Source organism: Papio anubis, chromosome 18 (genome assembly GCF_008728515.1).
Source record: "Papio anubis isolate 15944 chromosome 18, Panubis1.0, whole genome shotgun sequence".
NCBI classification, from domain to species: domain Eukaryota; kingdom Metazoa; phylum Chordata; class Mammalia; order Primates; family Cercopithecidae; genus Papio; species Papio anubis.
Window position 1 is genome coordinate 348,929 of NC_044993.1, and position 15,494 is coordinate 364,422.

Below are 15,494 nucleotides of genomic sequence, written 5' to 3' on the forward strand. Positions count from 1 at the left end.
ACCAACGGTTACCAAGAGACGCTCCCGCGGGTCCGCCCTAGGCGCTCAGCCCCAGGGACCCGCTCCGACTGCTGCAGTTCGGGCCTTATTTTAGGGTGAAGCCTGGGCACCCGACCCGGCTGCGCCGTAGTGGGAGGCCACGGCGATTATTCAGATGAAGGTCTTCCAGGTGAGATGGGGTCCCCCAGGTAAGAGGGTCCTCCAGGTGAGAGGGTCCCCCAGGTGAGGGGTCCTCCAGGTGAGGGTCCTCCAGGTCAGAGGTTCCCCCAGGTGAGGGGGTCCTCCAGGTGAGAGGGTCCCCCAGGTTAGGGGTTCTCCAGGTAAGAGGGTTCTCCAGGTGAGGGGGTCCTCCAGGTCAGAGTCCTCCAGGTGAGAGGGTTCTCCAGGTGAGGGGGTCCTCCAGGTGAGGGTCCTCCAGGTCAGAGGGTCCCCCAGGTGAGGGGGTCCTCCAGGTCAGAGTCCTCCAGGTGAGAGGGTCCCCAGGTGAGGGGTCCTCCAGGTGAGAGGGTCCCCCAGGTGAGGGGTCCTCCAGGTCAGAGAGTCCCCCAGGTGAGAGGGTCTTCCAGGTGAGAGGGTCCCCCAGGTTAGGGGTCCTCCAGGTCAGAGTCCTCCAGGTGAGGGTCCTCCAGGTGAGAGGGTCCCCCAGGTGAGGGGTCCTCCAGGTGAGGGTCCCCCAGGTGAGGGGTCCTCCAGGTCGTGAGAGTCCCCCAGGTGAGAGTGGTCTCCAGGTGAGAGGGCCCCAGGTTAGGTCCTCCAGGTCAGAGTCCTCCAGGTGGAGGGTCCTCCAGGTGAGGGTCCCAGGTGAGAGGGTCCCCCAGGTGAGGGGTCCTCCAGGTCAGAGGGTCCCCCAGGTGAGGGGTCCCCCATGTAAGAGGTTCCCCCAGGTGAGGGGTCCTCCAGGTCAGAGGGTCCCCCAGGTCAGAGTCCTCCAGGTGAGGGTCCTCCAGGTGAGGGTCCTCCAGGTGAGAGGGTCCCCCAGGTGAGGGTCCCCCAGGTGAGGGGTCCTCCAAGTCAGAGGGTCCTCCAGGTGAGAGGTGAAGCAGGTGAAGGTCCTCCAGGTGAGGGTCAGGTCACTTGGTCCAGGGTTGTGGGCTTCAGCACGCATTTGGGTGCCTCCTCTGTGTTCAGGACATGGGGACTCCGGGAGACTGAAGGAAACAAGCGCTGATGTCGATGCTGTCAAGTTCTGTGACAGAAATAAGCAGCAGCAAGTGAAAGACAGGAGAGAAGCTCCGTTGAGGGGTGGCATTTAAGCTTAGCTTCTGGGCGGGAAGAGGTAGCTATGTCAGCATTCCCTAACAAGGTGCTGCAAAGTAGATACCTCCCTCACTCATGGAAGACCTGACCTCTGAAGCTGATAGAAGCCATTCTCACAGGCACCTTCCTCTTCAATCTCACAACCCAGCCCTGGAAGGTGGAGAAAGAAAAGTCGACGTGGAACGTTTAGGAAGTGCCGTTGGTCCAGGTCCAGGATCAGGGGCAGCCAGCATGTCCACTAATCTGGCTTCACTGTTGAAATCCAGTTGAGCAAGCAGGGCCTAAACCACTGCCCACTGCTGAGACCAGCTCGGTCGTGGAGACCCTAACCCAGCGGCACTAGAGGAATTAAAGACACACACACAGAAATACAGGGTGTAGAGTGGGAAATCAGGGGTCTCACGGCCTTCAGAGCTGAAAGCCTCGAACAAAGATTTACCCACATATTTATTGACAGCAAGTCAGTGATGAGCATTGTTTCTATAGATTATAGATTAACTAAAAGCATTTCTTACAGGAAATAAAAGGATAGGCCAAAATAAAGGGATGGGTCTGGCTAGTTATCTGCAGCAGGAGCACGTCCTTAAGGCACAGATCGCTCATGCTAAGTTCAGGAACGCCTCTGAGCGGTTTTCCTCCCTGGATGAGCCTCATTCCAGTAGACGGATAGCCTTCCAGCATGGGCATCATGGCCATCATGAGCATGTCACAGTGCTGCAGAAATTTTGTGATTTTGTTTATGGCCACTTTTGGGGCCAGTTTGTGGCCAGGTTTGGGGCCCTGTTCCCAACAGCCCACAGCCAGACCTAGACTCCATTCAGATTGGTTTTGATCAGCATGTAGAAAATGGGGGAGTTCAGTGTGGTATAGAAAATGGGGGTGTTGGCCGGGCGCAGTGGCTCACGCCTGTAATCCCAACACTTTGGGAGGCCAAGGCGGGCAGATCACGAGGTCAGGAGATTGGGACCATCCTGGCTAACACAGTGAAACCCCGTCTCTACTAAAAATACAAAAAATTAGCCAGGCATGGTGGCGGGTGCCTGTAGTCCCAGCTACTTGGGAGGCTGAGGCAGGAGAATGGCATGAACCTGGGAGGCGGAGCTTGCAGTGAACTGAGATTGCACCACTGCACTCCAGCCTGGGCAACAGAGAGAGACTCCGTCTCAAAAAAGAAAAAAAGAAATAAGAAAATGCGGGTGTTGTGACTGGGCACAAAAATTATATCATTGAGAAAATTATGCCAGTTGGGGAAGATATGATCTAGCCAAACCCCCTTTGACCTTTAGCTTTCAAGCTGCCTTCAGTTATTCTTGGGCTAACTTTGGGAGATGTTTATAGTTTAAATGATAATAGCCCCTCCCCAAAACTCAACTGTATTTGTAAAACTAATGAGGGGCCACCAGGCTAGGGAGAGGAAAGGAGCCTGAATTCTGCTAAGATGTAGACATCAACAATTGTCAGCCATTATTCCAGAGGTCCTGCAGATCACAATGCTATTGGAACCTAAGACTGGCCTTTTGCAATATCTCTCAAGGGTTTTTTGCATGTCTCGTACCTAGGGTTCCAACAGGACCCACTGGCTGATGATGGCTTCTCTGGACCTGCCAACTACTCCTAGAGTCCCACCCAGAAGTGACTCAGCAAAGGAGGGTCCTGTCTCACCTTACGATGGCCCCCCCAACCGGCCAGCAGCAAGCACCACAACCAGCCAGCAGCAAGCACCACAACCAGCCAGCAGCAAGCACCACTGCCCGGCTACCATACCCTTTCCCCCAAACGACCTTTGGAAAACCTGTCCCTGAGTTCTTGGGGAGACTGATTTCAGTAATAATCACTTGTCCGTGTGAATTAAACCCTTTCTCTATTGCAGTTTCCCTACCTTGATCAACTGACTCCATCTGGGCAAGAAGAACCTGCCGGGCGGATACAGTATGAAGCCAGTTTTCCCAAGGGCTTTTATGGGCTCTATAAGTCAACTTGGATTGCTTAAAGCAGCCTGTTTATATGTGAAAGCGTACCATTCCAGTCAAAGCCTCGGTGAAATATGCAGGGTCTCTAATTATGTCCTATTACAAGAGAAAACAGATTGTACTGCACTTGTGCACATAATTCTATTGACATTAGAATACAGATAGGGGAAGGGAGAGGAAAACTTTTTTTTTTTTTTTAAATAGTGCTCACAAATAGTTCCCAATTTTTGGAGAAATCAGAAAGAGATATGCTACTCAAGCAAAATTTTAAAAATATATATATATGTTCCAAATTTTTCACAGGAGTGTACTTACCCAATTGCTAAAGCTGCAAATAGCTCAAAGCTAAGTTTCTTTGTTCTTGGAAAGAACAGAAAGGGATCAGAAAAAAAAAAAAAAGTGGAGATCGATCCGCTAGGTCATTCCTCTAGTTGGAGTGCAGTGGCGATTCGATTGAAGTCACTTCCCGAAATTAAGAAGAAAGGATTACATAATACCTACCGCTGTTTTGTATTTTATAGAGACGGTTTCACCATAGTTAGATGGTTCGGTCTTGACGCTGTGGATCTCACCACCGCTTTCCAAGTTGGATTACAGGCTTGAGCCACCGCCAGGATCAGTAATGTTTTTAAGCAAAAAATGTAAAAGATTATTTCAGTCTTATATTAGTTTAGTCCAAAATTAACTCTTTTGCCCAATACTGGATGAACAATTTTCATGAATATAGCAGCTGTCAATGAGAGTCTTGGAAGTTTTCACTCTATTCTAATGGCACAATCTCTAAAGTGATCAGAAACTTATATTGAAGAGTACCTTGGAGTTCTATAGCTGACTATAAACTAAATTTCTATAAAAGGATCAGAGTAAAACAACAATTGTGGATGACAAAATCTTAGCCACAGTTAAAGACATAATTGAGGTCAAGGTGGCTCACTGTAATCCCAGCACTTTGGGAGGCCGAGGCATGGATCATTAAGGTCAGGAGATCGAGACCATGGTGAAACCCCGGCCTCTACTAAAAATAGAAAAAATTAGCCGGGCGCAGTGGCGACGCTCTCGTAGTCCCAGCTACCGAGGCTGAGGCAGGAGAATGGCTGGAACTCGAGGCGGAGCTTGCAGTGAGCCGAGATTGCCACTGCACTCCAGCCTGGGCGACAGAGCAAGACCGCCTCAAAAAAAAAAGGCCGGGCGCGGTGGCTCAAGCCTGTAATCCCAGCACTTTGGGAGGCCGAGACGGCGATCAACAGGCCAGAGAGATCGCACCATCCTGGCTAACACGTGAAACCCTCGCCTCTACTAAAATACAAAACTAGCCGGGCGAGGTGGCGGGCTTCGTGGTCCCAGCTACTCGGGAGAGGCTGAGGCAGGAGAATGGTATAACCCTCGGGAGGCTGAGCTTGCAGGGAGCCGGGAGATCTGGCCACTGCACTCCAGCCTGGGCGCAGAGCGAGACCGCCTGAAAAAAAAAAAAAAAAAAAAAAAAAAGACATAATTGAGGCCGGGCACAGTGGCTCATGCCTGTAATCCCAGCACTTTGGGAGGCCAAGGCAGGCAGATAACTTGAGGTCAGGAGTTTGAGACCACCCTGGCTAACATGGCAAAACCCTGTCTTGGCTGGGCACAGTGGCTCACACCTATAATCCCAGCACTCTGGGAGGCTGAGGTGGGTGGATCACTTTAGGTCAGGAGTTCGAGACCAGCCTCATCAACATGGTGAAACCCTGTCTCTACTAAATACAAAATTAACCAGGCATGGTGGTGCATGCCTGTAATCCCAGCTACTTGAGAGGCTGAGGCAGGAGATCTGCTTGAACCCAGAAGGTAGAGGTTGCAGTGAGCCAAGATCGTGCCATTGCACTCCAAGCCTGGGCAACAAAAGCAAAACTCTGTTTCAAAAAAAAAAACCTGTCTCTACTAAAAATACAAAAATTAGCTGGCCGTGGTAGCATGCACCTTCAGTTCAACTACTCTGGAGGCTGAGGTACGAGAATCGCTTGAATCCAGGAGGCAGAGGTTGCAGTGAGCCAAGATTGCACCACTGCACTCCAGCCTGGGCCATAGAGCAAGACTCTGTCTCAGAAAAAAGAAAAAAAGAAAAAAAGACATAATTGGCAAGCAAATTTGGTTACTTATGTGGCACACAATAATTTTACATAATAATCATAACTACTGCTAATCCCATATACTAAGACATCAGAATCACAGACATACAATTTTGGAACACACACTAACAACACATTTATAAATATAATCCCAAGAAAAACACCATTTCACATTTAAAAATGCTTCCTGTATGATTTCGTTATACCAAATAAGCCATATATCTCTTTTTGGACATCAGGGGATGTAATATCAAAAAATTGCCAGGCACGGTGGCTCACGCCTGTAATCCCAGCACTTTGGGAGGCTGAGGTGGATGGATCACAAGGTCATGAGATCAAGACCATCCTGGCTAACACAGTGAATCCCTGTCTCTACTAAAATATACACAAAAATTAGCCAGGTATGGTAGCGGGCGCCTGTAGTCCCAGCTACTCGGGAGGCTGACAGGAGAATGGCGTGAACCTGGGAGGCGGAAGTTCAAGTGAGCTGAGATCTTGCCACTGCACTCCAGCCTGGGCGACACAGCAAGACTCTGTCTCAAAAAGAAAAAATAAATAAAAATTAGCCGGGTGTGGTGGCAGGCACCTGTAGTCCCAGCTGCTCGGGAGGCTGAGGCAGGAGAATCACTTGAACCCAGGAGGTGGAGGTTGCAGTGAGCCGAGATTGCCCACTGCACTCCAGCCAGGGCAACAGAGTGAGACTCCATCACAAAAAAAAGAAAAATAAAAATTAATGAGGACTGAAGAAAGAATTTGATTTTGGAAAGTTTGTCAAATATAAAAAGTTTAAAACAGTTGCTATCACTAAGTAGGATCACAGGACACTGAAAAATAAGTCACTTAGCCACAGTGGTAACTCACAGATTCCTCTTTTTTTATTTTCTTATTTTTTTCCTGTTTTTACCTTTCTTATGGTGCTGAAATAACTCAAAAGATTTCAAAAAAAAAAAAAAAATGTAGAAACCTTTATTCTTTGAGAGAATTTCTCAAATGATAAAGACAGCATAAGGTCAATTAAATCTCTAAACTTTTATAAACAAATCTATTAAATTGTAATCATCGTGACCATAAGGTATACTTTTCAGGCCAGGCATGGTGGCTGACGCCTGTAATCCCAGCACTTTGGGAGGCCGAGGCAGTCAGATCACTTGAGGTCAGGAGTTCTAGACCAGCCTGACCAACATGACAAAACCTCGTCTCTACTAAAAATACAAAAAGTAGCCAGGCATGGTGGTGTGCGTCTGTGATCCCGGCTACTTGGGAGGCTAAGCCAGGAGAATCGCTTGAACCCGGGAGGAGGAGGTTTGAGTGAACCGAGATCACACCACTGCACTTCAGCCTGGGTGACAGAACGAGACTCTATCTAAAAAAATAAAAATAAAAAAAATAAAAAAATTTGTAATGCTGGGCGTGGTGGCTCACACCTGTAATCTCAGCACTTTGGAAGGCCAAGGCGGGTGGATCACCTGAGGTCAGTAGTTCAAGACCAGCCTGGCCAACATGGAGAAACCCCGTCTCTACTAAAAATACAAAAAATTAGCCAGTTGTGGTGGCAGGCGCCTATAGTCCCAGCTACTCGGGAGGCTGAGGCAGGAGAATGGCATGAACCCAGGAAGCAAAGCTTGCAGTGAGCCGAGATTGCACCACTGCACTCCAGCCCAGACAACAGGGTACGACTCCGTCTAAAATATACATATATGTGTATATATAAATCTTTTTACAAACTTTATCACAACTTACACAAACCATTTATAATATACTTGGTCTTCCTGTTTTATCCTGAACATCCCTCTTTCCAAAATAACCAGCCATTTTAGAACAAAAATTTAGCATACAAGATTCTTTCCCATATGAAATTATTTTCCTTTTAACTTTTCCTACTAAAAATACCTCCAAGCCGGGCGCTGGTGGCTCAAGCCTGTAATCCCAGCACTTTGGGAGGCCGAGATGCATGGATCACGCAGGTCAGGAGATCGAGACCATCCCAGCTAACACAGTGAAACCCCGGCTTCTACTAAAAATATACAAAAAATTAGCCGGGCGCAGGATGGCTTCTGCAGTCCCAGCTACTCGAGGCTGAGGCAGGAGAATGGCTGCAAACCCGGAGGCGGAGCTTGCAGTGAGCCGGCATCGCTGCCCACTGCACTCCAGCCTGGGCGACAGAGCGACCGCCAATAAAAATAAAAAATAAAAATAATTCCTCCCTTATAAACTATCTTTACATCTGTAATTTTTTTTATTTTATTTTATTTTGAGACAGTCTCGCTCTGTCACCCAGGCTGGAGTGCAGCGGCACAGTCTCTGCTCACTCAACAAGCTCCGCCCTGGGTTCTACATTCTCCTGCCTCAGCCTCCTGAGTAGCTGGGACTACAGGCGCCCGCCACCACGCCCGACTAATTTTCGTATTTTCAGTAGATGGGGTTTCACCATGTTAGCCAGGATGGTCTCAATCTCCTGACCTCGTGATCCACCTGCCTCGGCCTCCCAAAGTGCTGGGATTACAGGCGTGAGCCACCGCGCCTGGCCATATATTTGTTTTTTAAAGACAACTCACTATGTTGCCCAGGCTGGTCTCAAACTCCTGTGCTCAAGCAATCCACCCAGCTTGGCCTACCAAAGTACCACTAGGATTACAGGCATGTAATTACAGGCATGTCACCATGCCTGGATAATTTCTGTATTTTTAGTAGACATGGGGTTTCATCATGTTGGCCAGGCTGATCTGGAACTCCTGAACTCAAGTGATCCACCTGCCTCGGCCTCCCAACCTGCTGAGATTACAGGCTTGAACCACTGCGCCTGGCCTGTTTCCTTTTCATAAGAACATTTTTTAAGAAACATTTTTTCCTAAAATATAATTGTTTTTAAGGAAAATTAGAAATGACCTAGACATTTAATGGGTGTCTATTATTTAATATAACTTTTGATTTGAAATTATTACAAGCTTATTTACAGGTATATATTCCATTATATTTACCTGATTAACTTTTAAAAATAGTTCACCTAGATTACTTAAGAAAACTGTGATAGGCCGGGCACGGTGGCTCACACCTGTAATCCCAGCATTTTGGGAGGCCAAGACGGGCGGATCACGAGGTCAGGAGATCAAGACCATCCTGGCTAACACAGGGAAACCCTGTCTCTACTGAAAAATACAAAAAACTAGCCGGGTGCCTGTAGTCCCAGCTACTCAGGAGGCTGAGGCAGGAGAATGGCGTGAACCCGGGAGGCGGAGCTTGCAGTGAGCTGAGATCCGGCCACTACACTCCAGCCTGGGCGGCAGCGAGACTCCGTCTCAAAAAAAAATGGAGAATGGCGTGAACCCGGGCGGCCGAGCTTGCAGTGAGCAGAGACTGCGCCACTGCACTCCAGCCCGGGTGACAGAGCGAGACTCTGCCTCAAAAAAAGTTTATATTTTCCTGATACAGTATTTAAGTGCTTTTTTTCCTTTAACCGAATTAATTAAAACCCTTTTATATATTTTTGGTAGTGAAACATTGTACACATGACTCATAGATTCACAGTTGTATTAGACACACAGAAGATGCCTAAGACCCTTTTGTTCTTACTATTTTAAACTTCCAATTTCTTTCTTTCAATCTTTTTTTTTTTTTTTTTTTTTTGAGATGGAGTCTCACTCTGTCACCCAGGCTGGAGTGCAGTGGCATAATCTCAGCTCACTGCAACCTCCACTTCTTGGGTTCAAGAGATTCTCCTGCCTCAGCCTCCTGGGCAGCTGGGATTACAGGTGCACGCCACCACACCCGGCTAATTTTTGTATTTTTAGTGGAGACAGGGTTTCACCATCTTGGCCAGGCTGGTCTCGAGCTCCAGACCTCAAGTGATCCACCCACCTCGGCCTCCCCATGTGCTGAGATTACAGGCGTGAGCCACCGCGCCTGGCTGCTAATTTTTGTATTTTTAATAGTGACAGGGTTTCACCATGTTGGCCAGGCTGGTCTGGAAGTCCTGACCTTGTGATCCACCCGCCTCAGCCTCCCAAAGTGCTGGGATTACAGGCCTGAGCCACGGTACCTGGCCTAAACTTCCAATTTCTTGATAACCTGTTTCACTGTCCTAGGCAATTTTCAGCTTGATAGCCCTAAATTCACATGCCACAGGAAGAACTCTTAGGTGAAAAATCAGCAAAATCGACATCTCAAAATACAGAGGGAGAGTCTGAGTGTGCTAGAGGGACATTAAAAATGAATGCCACCTGGCCGGGCGCGGTGGCTCAAGCCTGTAATCCCAGCACTTTGGGAGGCCGAGACGGGCGGATCACGAGGTCAGGAGATCGAGACCATCCTGGCTAACACAGTGAAACCCCGTCTCTACTAAAAATACAAAAAATTAACCGGGCGTAGTGGCGGCGCCTGTAGTCCCAGCTACTCGGGAGGCTGAGGCAGGAGAATGGCGTAAACCCGGGAGGCGGAGCTTGCAGTGAGCCGAGATTGCGCCACTGCACTCCAGCCTGGGCGACAGAGCGAGACTCCGCCTCAAAAAAAAAAAAAAAAAAATGAATGCCACCTGTAATCCCAGGACTTCGGGAGGCCGAGGCAGGCGGATCATGAAGCCAGGAGTTCCAGACCAGCTTGACTAACGTGGTGAAACCCTGTCTCTATTAAAAATAAAAAAATTAGCCAGGTGTGCTGGGCACCTGTAATCCCAGCTACTCAGGAGGCTGAGGCAGGAGAATCGCTTGAACCCGGGAGGCGGAGGTTGCAGTGAGCCGAGATTGCACCACCACATTGTGGCCTGGGTGACAGAGCAAGACTCCTTCTCAGAAAAAAAAAAAGCCAAGTCAAACATAAAATTATAAGCTGTGCACAGTGGGGGACTTCAGTGGGGGCCTACCCAACTTTGAGTAGGGGGCTGCCCACTTCAGTTCCCCTCTCCACTGAGAACTGTTCTGTTGCTCAACAAAACTCTGTCCTGCTCACCCTCCGGTTGTCTGCATGACTTCATTTTTCTTGGACACGGGAGAAGAATTTGGGACTTGCTGAATCACAGACACAAAAGGAGGGTGATGGCCGGGCGCGGTGGCTCACACCTGTAATCCCAGCACTTTCGGAGGCTGAGGTGGGCGGATCATGAGGTCAAGAGATCAAGACCATCCTGGCCAACATGGTAAAACCCCGTCTCTACTAAAAATACAAAAAATCGGCCAGGCGTGGTGGCGCACGCCTGTAATTCCAGCTACTCGGGAAGCTGAGGCAGGAGAATTGCTTGAACTTGGGAGGCAGAGGTCGCGGTGAGCCAAGATCACGCCATTGCACTCCAGCCTGGGCAACAAGAGCGAAACTCTGTCCAAAAAAAAATTAGCTGGGCGTGGTGGCAACGCACCTGTAGTCCCAGTTACTCAGGAGGCTGAGGTAGGAGAATCGCTTGAACCCAGGAGGTGGAGGATGCAGTGAGCCGAGACTGTGCCACTGCACTCTGACCTAGCGACAGAGTGAGACTCTGTCTCAAAAAAAAAAAAAGGAGGCCGGGCGCGGTGGCTCAAGCCTGTAATCACAGCACTTTGGGAGGCCGAGACGGGCGGATCACGAGGTCAGGAGATCGAGACCATCCTGGCTAACACGGTGAAACCCCATCTCTACTAAAAATACAAAAAATTAGCCGGGCGTGGTGGTGGGCGCCTGTAGTCCCAGCTACTCGGGAGGCTGAGGCAGGAGAATGGCGTAAACCCGGGAGGCGGAGCTTGCAGTGAGCTGAGATCCGGTCACTGCACTCCAGCCTGGGGGACAGAGCAAGACTCCGTCTCAAAAAAAAAAAAAAAAAGGGGGGGGTGACACTGTAACACACCCCACTCACCAGACCGCATGCAGTGGGAACAATGACGCTGTGGCATCCTTGGCTCTGTGGCTCCCAGCATCTCCACGTTTTGGGTGCCTGCACATTCCCCCTCTCCAGACAACAGTGCCCAAGGCAGAAGCAGGTTGTGGCAAGCGCAGTCCAGTCACGGGCTGAGCGCAGATCCCACGGCCGGGCTAGGTGGGCGGGGTACCTCCAGTGGCAAGCCTGGAGCCCAGCGAGATCCAGGTAGGAGCACCACTGGCCACACAGGCCTCCAGTTGGAGAAGCAGCACCCCAAAAAGTCCTGTGTCAACTATTTTAGTAAAAAAAAAAAAATGAGGTAACACAATACAATAGAAAGCAATTTAAGATCTGAGAGGAACGTGTCTGTTTCCACTCTTGGGGTTCCGTAAGAAAAACAGAACTTTCTCCCCAAAAAGGAGTCTGGTGCCTTCTCTTCTACACAGGGGTCTGTATATGTGTATGTGGCATACGGACTTAATTAAGCTAATATGTCGGATATTAGCTTTAAGTTTACTTTTGACCATTAAACCCTTTTAAAAATCCTCTTGGCTGGGCGCAGTGGCTCATGCCTGTAATCCCAGCAGTTTGGGAGGCCAAGGAGGGTGGATCACAAGGTTAGGAGTTCATGACCAGCCTGGTCAAGATGGTGAAGCCCCGTCTCTACTAAAAATACAAAAATTAGGCCGGGCGCGGTGGCTCAAGCCTGTAATCCCAGCACTTTGGGAGGCCGAGACGGGCGGATCACGAGGTCAGGAGATCGAGACCATTCTGGCTAACACAGTGAAACCCCGTCTCTACTAAAAATACAAAAACTTAGCCGGGCGAGGTGGCAGGCGCCTGTAGTCCCAGCTACTCGGGAGGCTGAGGCAGGAGAATGGCGTGAACCCGGGAGGCGGAGCTTGCAGTGAGCTGAGATCCGGCCACTGCACTCCAGCCTGGGTGACAGAGCGAGACTCCGTCTCAAAAAAAAAAAAAACAAACAAAAATTAGCCAGGTGCAGTGGCTAGTGCCTGTAATCCCAACTACTTGGGAGGCTGAGGCAGGAGAATGGCGTGAACCTGGGCGGCAGAGGTTGCAGTGAGCTGAGATCACGCCACAGCACTCCAGCCTGGGCAACAGAGTGAGACTCCGTCTCAATAAAAAAAAAAATTCCTTTTAAATCTTTAAATCTCACTACCTTATTTCAGCTGGGACAAATTGCTGATATTTCAAAAGTAACACAAATTTCAAACCAGAAACGGTGTAGGAAGCAAACCTGGGCTGTCCTGGTGGAAAAACGGCAGACTCTACCCACTGAACTGCAGCATGAGGTGATGGCACTTACTCTTCGGGCTTGGCTGGGAAAAGGTGGCCTTGTTATGCAAATAAAGCCCATCAGGTGTTCAAAATCTCGTTTTCCCTTTTTCTGGCTTTTTATTTTTCCTTTTTCCCAGCTGTGGAAATTCAGTTAATTCAGAGGCCTCGTTTCCCACAATTTGGAAGTTTCCTTCAGATCTGACCAAGCCTAACAGAGTTCATCAAATCCAATGGGAAAAAGACTGAAACAGCAAAAATAGCACACACAGAAACAAATAAAAAGCAGTTAAGCAAAACAAACAATCCCACAATTTATACATTTACTGAGCATACTAATAGTAAGAAATTAAGACCAGTCAGTTGTTCATCTTAGCTTTAGTCATTGAGGACTTCCAAGACAGAACCCCAATTCTGCTACTTACCTAGGAACGGGGCCCAGGCTTTCGACTGCTCTCTACCGTCCTGGAATCAGGAAAAACTCGAGTTGTTTCCGAGCTGAAGCTCCAGGGAACTCTCCTGCTCCCCATCATTACGGAAGCAGGAAACGCGCCTTCTTTGTTGGAAGCAAGTGAAACACCAGAAAAGGAAAAGGCGTTGTGCGCAGAATAAACCTCAGACCTCAACCCAGTTCCGGGAGATCAGAGATTCTCCGGAGGGTGGCAGGGCCCCCAGTCTCAGCCAATTGTCCCATTGTCCTGAGCAATGAAGAAAGCCCAAACTGGTCCTAAGCACCAGCAGAAACTCTGTCAAAGGGCGGGGCCACCTCCACTCTGAGTCCCTGCATGGTCGCCAACTTGTTAAGCCAACAAGTATCTGAGACAGCTCTCAGTCACCTTAGAGGTTTATTTGGCCAAGGTTAAGGATGTGTGCATGACAGCCAAGTCTGTACCTTCCTCCAAAGATGATGCTGAGGGCTTCAGTGTTTAAAGGGGCTGGAGGAGAAGGAGGGAGGGCATGGTACCTCCCTGAATCCACGTGTCACAGGACAAAAGGAGTCAATTATGTATTTGCCTCATGCTCAGTAAATTGGCACTTCACCCACTTTTTGATGGAGTGGGTGAAGGATATGAACAGACACTTCTCAAAAGAAGACATTTATGCAGCCAACAGACACATGAAAAAATGCTCGTCATCACTGGCCATCAGAGAAATGCAAATCAAAACCACAATGAGATACCATCTCACACCAGTTAGAATGGCGATCACTAAAAAGTCAGGAAACAACAGGTGCTAGAGAGGATGTGAAGAAACAGGAACACTTTTACACTGTTGGTGGGACTGTAAACTAGTTCAACCATTGTGGAAGACAGTGTGGCGACTCCTCAAGGATCTAGAACTAGATGTACCATTTGACCCAGCCATCCCATTACTGGGTATATACCCAAAGGATTATAAGATCATGCTGCTATAAAGACACATGCACACATATGTTTATTGCAGCACTATTCCCAATAGCAAAGACTGTGTCTGTGTGTGTATACTACACAATGGCAGTGCTGGTTTATTACTATTAGTTTTTGAGATGGAGTATCGCTCTGTCACCCAGGCTGGAGTGCGGTGCTGTGTTCTTGGCTCACTACAACCTCCACCTCCCGGGTTCAAGAGATTCTCCTGCCTCAGCCTCCCAAGCAGCTGGGATTACAGGCTCCCACCACCACGCCCGGCTAATTTTTGTATTATTAGTAGAGATGGGGTTTCTCCATGTTGGAACCAACCCAAATGCCCATCAATGATAGACTGGATTAAAAAAACGTGGCACATATACACCATAGAATACTATGCAGTCATAAAAAAGGATGAGTTCGTGTTCTTTGTAGGGACATGGATGAAGCTGGAAACCATCATTGTCAGCAAACTATCGCAAGGACAGAAAACCAAACACCGCATGTTCTCCCTTATAGGTGGGAATTGAACAATGAGATCACCTGGACACAGGAAGGGGAACATCACACACCAGGGCCTGTTGTGGGGTATGGGGAGGGGGGAGGGATAGCATTAGGAGAAACACCTAATGTAAATGATGAGTTAATGGGTGCAGCACACCAACATGGCACATGTGTACATATGTAACAAACCTGCACGTTATACACATGTACCCTAGAACTTAAAGTATTAAAAAAAACATTGGCACTTCACACAAGGTGAACAAAGAGTAGCTACCTGTGGAGAGACTTTAACTTGTTATTTGTAGCTCTCTGCTTAGGCACAAAAAGGAAGCAGTTTCTTGCGTGACTCATCTTTCAGCTTATTTTTTTTCTTGTGGCAGAGTGAAATTAGCGTCCCAGGTTTTGACTGGCCTTTCCCAATTCCTAAGGCTCTGTGTATGTGTGTATATACCATATAGGCCTGTATGGATTAGAAATTGTATGTGTGTGGCAGGCAGCAGGCTCCCTCCCGCTGGCACCTGAGAAGTCTGTGTCCAGGACTCTCCGCTGGCCACTGAAACAAGCCAATGGGAGATTGCATGGGAAGCTTGCTGGCCAGACTGGAAACTAATAAAGTGACCACACCGTCACTAAACGCATCAGGCTTCCAGACAGGGCAGAGCCTTCTCAACACAGGGGGAAGTCTAGCCTGAGCTGAGGGTTGCTGGAGAGGGTGCAGCCACCTGATAACTTGTCTCATGCCGTTGTACTCAGGTCCCTTCCACGGCCTTCCACACTCAGGAGCCCTCATCTGTGGGCAGAAAGACAGGACAGCGCTGGCAAGGCCACTTCCAAAGTCTCAGTGCTATGGCTATCCCATGCCCCCAGCACACATTCCACATTCTTCTTTAGGGCCTTTTAATAAGCTGAGTCAGATTACAGTCAAGCAAGGAGCCCTGGGGCCCGTTAGTCGACTTTGTACCTCTTTGTTCTGGAACATTACATCTTAATGTTTAGCTCTTAGAATCTGACCTTTTCCTCAAGTTTGGGGGCATCTTATTCACTATAACTTCCAAGTATTCACATCGTCTCCTTCTGAAACAAAGGCAAGTGTTTTAACTGTCCACCGTGAATCAGAATGTAAGATGCCATCTGCTGTTCATCACTCTGCACAGCCAGCCAC

The 15,494-nt window shown here is 48.7% G+C and overlaps 1 long non-coding RNA gene across 1 annotated transcript; it reads left to right on the forward strand.

Moving 5' to 3' along the window:
* The first annotated feature begins 15 nt into the window (after nt 1-15).
* LOC108583596 lies at nt 16-3,520 on the forward strand. Its single transcript, XR_001898391.3, has 2 exons — nt 16-169; nt 2,817-3,520. It is a non-coding gene; the product is annotated as an uncharacterized LOC108583596 (long non-coding RNA).
* Nucleotides 3,521-15,494: the final 11,974 nt, after the last annotated feature.